The sequence below is a fragment of the Gavialis gangeticus genome, unplaced genomic scaffold, assembly GCF_001723915.1.
Source record: "Gavialis gangeticus isolate Ggan-Ray unplaced genomic scaffold, GavGan_comp1, whole genome shotgun sequence".
NCBI classification, from domain to species: domain Eukaryota; kingdom Metazoa; phylum Chordata; order Crocodylia; family Gavialidae; genus Gavialis; species Gavialis gangeticus.
The window spans coordinates 202,774,836-202,782,845 of NW_017728992.1; the positions used below are offsets into that span (position 1 = coordinate 202,774,836).

General features: G+C 47.5%; 1 protein-coding gene across 1 annotated transcript in view; it reads right to left on the reverse strand.

The window, feature by feature from the left end:
- The window catches only part of GPR20 (G protein-coupled receptor 20), an 80,027-nt gene extending 72,430 nt beyond the window's left edge, over positions 1–7,597 (reverse strand). The window contains exon 1 of the mRNA XM_019528223.1: positions 7,529–7,597. The gene's annotated coding sequence lies outside the window, so the exon portion shown is untranslated. The remainder of the gene's footprint in view (positions 1–7,528) is intronic.
- Between the last annotated feature and the right edge of the window lie 413 nt (positions 7,598–8,010).

Here is an 8,010-nt window from a genome sequence, read left to right on the forward strand (position 1 = left end):
ATCCTGCCGCTAATTAGATAAGAGCGAGAACTGTGGCCAGCTTGTAAAAATCTAGCTTCTCTTTCAAAATGTTGATGTGACGGTAGAGGTGAGGCATTCATAGGATTGCTACAACTGGAAAAAGCTGATATAATAATCAATTTTCCCCCTCTTAATTGTGTTGGCTTGTTTCCTTTGACCTGTCCATTCTCCCGAGGAGCTGGGCTCCCTGGGGACAGTTTGTTCCCTCTGTCCGTCCATAATCATAGGTTGTGATCCTGCAGGAAAGCTCTGGGAGAGAGGAGCTCTGTGCCCTACACAGAAGTCCTAGCAGGGGTTGGTGCCTTGATTTTTCTCCATGCTGCAAAGACCTTTATAACTATGGACAGAGGGACAGAAACACTTCCTTCTCAAAAGGATTTTCCAGCGGGAACGGGAATCAAAAGAAGCGATCTAAATGGGGCTCTGGCAGAAATTGGAATGAAAAATCAGCTTAAAGGGATCCAAAGGAGAAAAGTTATCTTCAGCTAAACAAATGAGCAGCAGTATTCTGCAGGCCTGGTTTATAAGGTGTTTTTGTTTCCCATGCGACTGTACCTTTTATCTCAGAAACACAAGTACTATGCAGTTTCTCAGACATTAAGTCGTCAGAAAGGTTTCCCTTTAGGACAACGACGGCAACAACATATTCCAGCTTTGCCTTTCCCATTCCTCAGGGCTTGGCGGCTGGCGTGATCTGACTGCGCAGTGCTATCTCAGGCGTATTTGTGGTTAACCAAAAGGCCCAGGGAGCACTTTCCCTCCTGCTGGACATGGGAGTAGAGAGTAACGCTTTCTGGCTGCATTTTCAAAGAAGCCTTGCGCTCACTTCAAAGGCTGCAGAAGATGAGGGGGAGCGCAAAACGATAAGGTCACGTATAATTCATATTTGGAGGCCCCTCACCAACCCTCATGGACCCAAGGCAAGTTCCTTGGCTGGATCTAAAGCACAAGCTGCCAGAGCTATAAACTTGCAATTCTCCCCTCTGGTTTTATTTCAACGTGTCACTTTGCTTCATTGCACTTTGTTACACGATGCTTTGCTGTTGCATCGCCTTAGGTTGCTGGAGGTGTTGGCATAATACAGGCACATACCTTGTGTCAATCTAAATTAGATCTTGGTCCTTGTTCCTTTAGTCTTGGATGCTATTCTATGTTGGAAATCCTTGCTGGAAACTCAACTCCTCTTCAGTCAAATCCTCGGTTAACCTCAGCTGGATTCTTGTCAGCTGAAGGACGGGTGGCCCAAGGACTCACAGACCTATTGCCACCTTCCAAAACCTAGGTGGCTGCAGAGAAGTAATAGGGATCGGTTTACAGATGCCACTAAGATCAACCAAGAAGAAGTTTTAGTGCGTGTACTCTCTTCTCACATGTCAATAGCTACGCCTGTACACACTTATACACACATGTGCTTGAGATGCCCAGATGATAAATCTGAACAAGGAATTGGGTTTTCATTTCCGTCTGTAGTTGAAAGAAAGTTACTCGTCAGGTCCCTTGCCATGACTTTTTTTTTGGCTAGCTTTACAAAAGTTTGAGATACTATCAGCCCGAAAGGGAGGTCTTTCAAATGTATCAGATTGAATCTGGTGTGGGGGATGACTACTTGGTGCCTACTTTCATCTGCAATAGAGAGTTACTGCCACAGGAACCTCCGGCCCTCTCGACCCACACAGCTTTGGAGCTGCTCTCTAATCCCTTTTCTGTAATAGGCAATAGCTTCAAAACAGCTTGCTAATGTGCACCAATTTAATTTGGCCCTTCTAAAAAAGAAATGACAGAGGAACCAAGATTGCTAAACTGGACTGTGCTTCCTCCTCTGTCGGTTCATATTCCAAGACAAATAAATTGCAGGCTGCATATTTTAAAATATTCCATCTGATCATAGCCAGTTATGTATCGGGTCCAATACTGTAAATCAGGATCCTCCGTTAAGCTTTCCTGGGTACGACCCAGTGACTTAAGCTATCTTAAGTGCATTTAATAAATCAATGAGTTAAGACTATACATGAGAATTGTACGTTAAGCTGCCCACGTGCGATCATACCAAAGAGGTTTATCACTGCTGGCGCATAAATAGGTGTTGTCTTCCTGAGTTAATGCAATGCTCAGCAGTGTGAGGAACTGGTAGGAGAAAGGCATTATATACAGGGCCAAGGCAAGAGTTTGCCGTGCCCCCAATGCTCGGTGTGCAGTGGCCCCCACTGTGTCAGCCTGGAGTCTGTCCTCAGAAAAGGCTGTTGCTGAGTTGAAATGAATGGGGATTAATGGTGACTAGGATGTGCTTTGTGTTTCTTCCCCAGGTCAATGTATGAGCTCAGACCTTCAGAAATAAACAGCCAGTGTCCTCTCTCACTGCAACTCGTAAACCCTTTTCCTCTGAAGCTAGCGATATGTAAAATCATACATAGGCAGGGCTGGCACGGCCCTCAGGAGGTCATCTAGTCCGGGGTGGCCAGACGCCTCTGTAGGTGGCACGTGCATGGCAGAGCAGGCAGCAGAGCAGCAATCAGAGTGGGGAGCAGAACGCAGAGCAGCAGACAGTCCAATTTTAACCTGTTCAAATTGTATGAACGAGCGTCTCATACAACTACCGCCAGGCGCCACCCAGAGTGCCCTAACTTGCCGCAGGTAAAGCGGGTGGGTACAGGCACTGTCAGTGTCCTGCTGCAGCAAGGCCAGGAATACACTAGAGAGCTCTTAATCCGGTACGAGATGAGAGGGACAGCGTGCTTTCTTGCATCTGGCACGCAGCAGCAGGAGTCGTTTGGACTAGGCTTTAACCCTAGATTCGGCTGTGGACTTGGTGGAGGTGAACAGGCAAGTCACTTCACAGCTCTGTGCCTTGATTTCCTCCTCTGCAGAGCACTCGCCCATGCACGAAAGGTGCTGAGCAGACACCGCGCGGTGTTTTATTTTGAACCCAGGAGGCAGATGGCAGGAGTCTGGCAGCTGGGAAAGAGGGTGTTACGCTCCTGAGGGTTTACTTGTAAAGCTGTTTCACAGCTCTCCCGGATTTACGAGACGGCAACCCAGCTTGGACAGATCTTGGATGCTCGTTTGGGAGTAGATCTGTGTGGCGTGAATAAATCTGGACTGACGGCACTGGAGACTGGTGCTCTCGGTGTATCAGTCAGTCAAACAGGTAATGTGGGGGCAGGGGTGGCACCAGCTCCCTGACACCCTCCTGAACTGTGCAGCAGCCTTGTGGGCACCCAGTTTGGGCATTCAGTCGGTGCTGTGGGCACAGCTGCCAGCCTATACCAACCTGCAGGCACCACTGGCCTTAATCTGGGTCTGACTGAGTGCCCCCGAGGCAAAGGGCAGGGGGGACACACCAGTGCAGGCTGTTCTTACAGTTCACCGAGCTGCTCCTTGCAGGACGCACGCCTGCAGCTCAGCCCATGCTGCCTTCTGTGCACGCTTGGCTCATCTTCCAGGCAACACTAATTACCACCGTGCTCTTGGGTATCGGATATTCCCCCTCTGTTCACACACAAGCTGTTTGCCTTTCTAACCCTATCCCCTCCCTCTGTCTGCCTGGGTCCTGCTCTACTACATCTCTGGAGAGCCCAGTTGATAGGTACTTAGGGATTTTTCTAATCAACAGGTGGCATCCCCATTGATAATCCCCCCTGCACCACATCAGCACCCCCTGTGCCCCCTGGCGTTCTCTGCTTCTCACCTGCGGAATATTTTCGGGTGTTTTTGGCCGTGTTTCCCTAGGTGCTTTGTGCAAGTGATGGGTGTATGCAGGCTGGAGCGGACAATTTTTAGGACTCTCTGAACACAAGCTATGAATGCAGGGGACTGGGTTGGTGGTCCTATGCTTGCAAGCCGCGATTGTTGACCAGGGGGTTGTGAGATTCTTTTACGGGTGCCGTGTAATATTAGCACAGTCAGGTGTGCGGGAAAACCCAGAGACTCGCAAACCCAGAGATTTCGAGTAGGAATCCACAGGGTCAAAGCTATCCTGACCTGCTGTGGGCTTTCTGAGCTCTTTACAGTGGAAATATTTTTCTGTAATTTTTCTGTAATAATTAAAACTGTGAAAGCAGAGACAGCATTTTTTTGCCGGGGGCCTTGACTCTGATGAGAGGGAATTTGAGTCTAACAAGACTGAGAACCACTGTGTTAAGCTGTCCCTTCAAAGGATGCCTGATCTCAGGGAGTGAATCCTGTGCTGAGCTCTCTGCAGGCCCCAAGATGCATTGGCTTGGTGTTCGTTAGACTACTACCCTAACCACATAACAAGGACACAGGAGAAACAGTCATACGCTAGAAGCCAGTGATGTCAAAGCACAGCTGGTACCCTGGCCACTTGCTTCTGGAGAAAACACTGAGATTTTTTGGTAGACATCCTTGCTGCCTACTAATATTACCTGGCAGATCAGAGCTTCGGGCTAGCTGAGATAATAGGAAGCCATTTACTAAGCAAAGTCATTTGTTGTTCAAAGTTCACGTCTCTGTCTTTCTCTGCATATGAATTAAAAAACCACTCGATGCTCAGGTAGATGGGGAGCTGCCCAATGGGGCAACATCACCTCATGTCTTCCTTTGGGCTGCCAGAGCTCAAATTTGTTAAGCTGCAGGGCGTGGTGCAAAGCCCTGTTTTTCTGCCAGTCTTCTGGGGAAAAGATGGGCTGAGGTTTGGGCGGGCTTGGCGTTTCTTTATAAGCCCCTTTACATCTGCCAGCAAATGTGTATCTGTCAGCGTGGAAGGAACAGCCCTGGACGTTGTCTTGTCATTTGTCTGCTGCATTTCTAACAGATTCGTTGGGCGCCGATCGGTACAATCATAGAGCCATGCAGAGGTTGGGTTGGAAGGGACCTCCAGAGGTCATCTAGTCCAACCCCGGCCTGAGGAAGGATCATCCCTATCAAACCATCCCATACAACCGTAATTTAAACGCTATGTAAGACTGCTGGCAACTCCGACGCAAGGTAGACCTAACACCCTAACAGGTAAGGCAGGAACCACGGCAGCCAACGTCCTGCTTCTATGAAACGTTGTCCATATACACTCAAGAGAGGCCCCCTGCTCCAGGGGAAGGCAACCGCCACTGCCCCAGTCTGTACCAACCTGACCATGGGGTAAACTTCCTTCCCGACCCCAAACACGGCGATCGGCCTGACCCTGAGCGGAGCGGCAAGACCCTTGAGCCAGGAACCTCTGGCTTTGCTCCCAGCAGGAGCATTGACACACCCCACTTGAAGTCCCAGCTTTGGCTTTAGCCGATACCCAAAGCCTGTGGGAAGGCTTAAAAACACCCTGAGACACATAGCAGAAAAAGGACGGAGGGGGTGTGTGGATGATAAAGAATTAGACTTGGTGGCATTTACATGCTAACGGTTTATGGACCATGCTAGACCTCACCTTGGGATTGATGCAAAGTAAGAAGCTGAACACCAGATGCCATGTAGGACACTGATGACGCCCGTGATGTCACTGTCCATCGAAGCCTTGTTCCTCTGACAACAACCCTGTTTCTGGCTAGTCCCGTTCTAGCCCTTGGTCTCACCACTTTGGTTTCTTTTTATTGCCCCTAAGTTTGATCCAACCTCTTCCACTTCTGGACTTTGTCATGTCCTTTCTACCTTCTGTCTCCATTCTCCATCACCAAATGAATCCCTGTTTCACCAACAAGAAAAGCCGAGAGGACATGCCGTATGTCCAGAAATGCCAAAGCCATTGTCTGCTTTGGAGTGGGGTTAAAAGAAGGAAAACTAAAGGATGAAAAATGGGAACAAGGAAAGAGAAAGGGAGAGAGTTCTTGCAAATGCTTGCAAAAGGGCTGTCAAGGAGCAGCGGGTGTTTGGCAGGACGATCTGCAGGAACCTGATTTACCCTAAAATGTCACAGGATGGACACTAAGATGGATAATTAGAGAGTAAAATGCTTATAAAATGGGCATTTGTAATCACCCCTCACATCAGATGCCATGTATAGGCCAGGTGTAAAGTTGGTTAGGGCTAGATTTTACCTGTCCCCAGACTCCTGTGATCAGTCTGGGAGGGCAGGTTTTGGAAATAGCAGGTTTTTCACCAACCACTTCCAGACACAGGGGTGTATGGTCTTTTTTAAGTCTTTTGCAGCTACACATTTCTAATAGAAATGAACATAAGATACAACGTTTTGATTGGAGTTCAAGGGCAAAAGGTGCTGGCACCTGGGATTTTCAGTGGAGACTCTCTGGGATGAAATTAGGGGTAAAATGGCCATATTGCCCTTCTCCTTTGGTTCTGTAAGGCAATATGCTTTTTCCCTTTCAAAAGGAACTATTTTGTCAGGGAAATGCTGTGTTTTAGCTAAGAAAAGAGGTTGGCATCTGCCTTTTATGAAATGTTTAAGGCAAAGATTTCATAGATTTCATAGACATTAGGGCTGGAAGGGACCTTGGAAGATCATCGAGTCCAGCCTCTGCCTGAAGATGCCTTGCATGACCACGGTATGCATGAAAAGAAGAAAGACAAGGCTGTTTTCAGCAACGCACATTCACTTGCTAACTGCACTTTATGTAAACCGTGTACAAATGGTGCTATCAAATTGCCATGTCACACAAGTTGCTCATTAACCTCTTAGGCCACCGGCTCCATCTCACAACAACACCGGTACCATTGCGTGCAGCTGATTTTCTCGTGTTTTTACAAATCCTCAGTTAAATGTCTCAAATGACGGAGCACCCGCACCATTTCCCGGGGAGCGTTTTTCCTTTCGTAGTTGGTTTCTCCATTAGGAAATTACTTGTGATACATTTCAGCCTTGCTTTTCATTTCCTTGATTTCCCTCCTTTGCTCCTAGCTTTGCATTACTATATCTGTTGGTGATGGATGATACCGGTGGATCTACCCACAGCCTCGGGTATCATCTGTCACCAACAGATCTATCTATCTATCTATCTATTTATCTATCTATCTATCTATCACTAATTATACTGGAAAGACATACAATATATATCAATTTCTATCAGATTTAATTTTACCCACTCTGTTCAGGTATGAATATATGTACTTGTGTGTCTTTGTACACACACACACACACACACACACAATGATAGATCAGAGAGCTATGGAAAATACATTTCTGCAAGTCGATTTCTATAAACAAATCAGATCTATCGTAATTAACCAATTAAACATAATAGAAACCACTATTTGTCTCTAGCTGAACTGGAGGATGACCTCTTTCTGATTTTGCTCTCAGATTAAACTCCGGAATCGCCCTGCTATCTAGACAGCAATCATTACACGAAGCATGCACGATCGAAGCACTCCTGAAGTTTCCTTGCTCCTACATCTGACAACCCCATTTAAAAAGCCCCCGACTTTATCAATAACAGCGTTAATAACAGGAGTTAAATGCCCTTCAAATTGTGTCTCCGCGATTGGAATAACCTGCGCTTAACTTGCTTGAGTTCAAAGTTGCTGCTGATCAAGCTCCCTGAGGATGCATCAGCTGCTACAGCCTGCCTTGCCGGCGCGGTGTGGAGGAGCGCACAGTACTTACACAGCCTGAATGAGAGAGTTCAGCTGCAGAGCGTGAAGCCTGAATCGAGTGACCGTGCAGTTACTCCCCAGCGCTCAGACCTTCAGGGTAATACAGGAACCAGACCTCTTTGGTTTACTTTTACATTGACGTCAGTGCCTTTTCTAGCATCCACGGCTCAGTTTGGTTAAAGGCTGCCTTGGGGTGGACAGGGAAGAGGGAAGGGGAGTAAAAAGAGTAGCTTCATAGCTGTTTCAGTGACGGGGCAGATAGTTGTGGGATGTTGCAAGGGCCAGCATGGTATGAAAGTGTGCGTATGCTGAGCACAGATGCACACTGCAGAGGCAGTGTTGCACACATGCATTTGAAGCCTGATTTTGTTCTTGCACTAGCTCACACCAGTGTTACTGCATTGGCTTCAGAGGTGTCGCTCTGTGGGTAAATGGAGCTTGAATCCCTGTGTTTGTATGTCTTGGGCAGCTGTTTGTGTCTGAGAGCAAAAT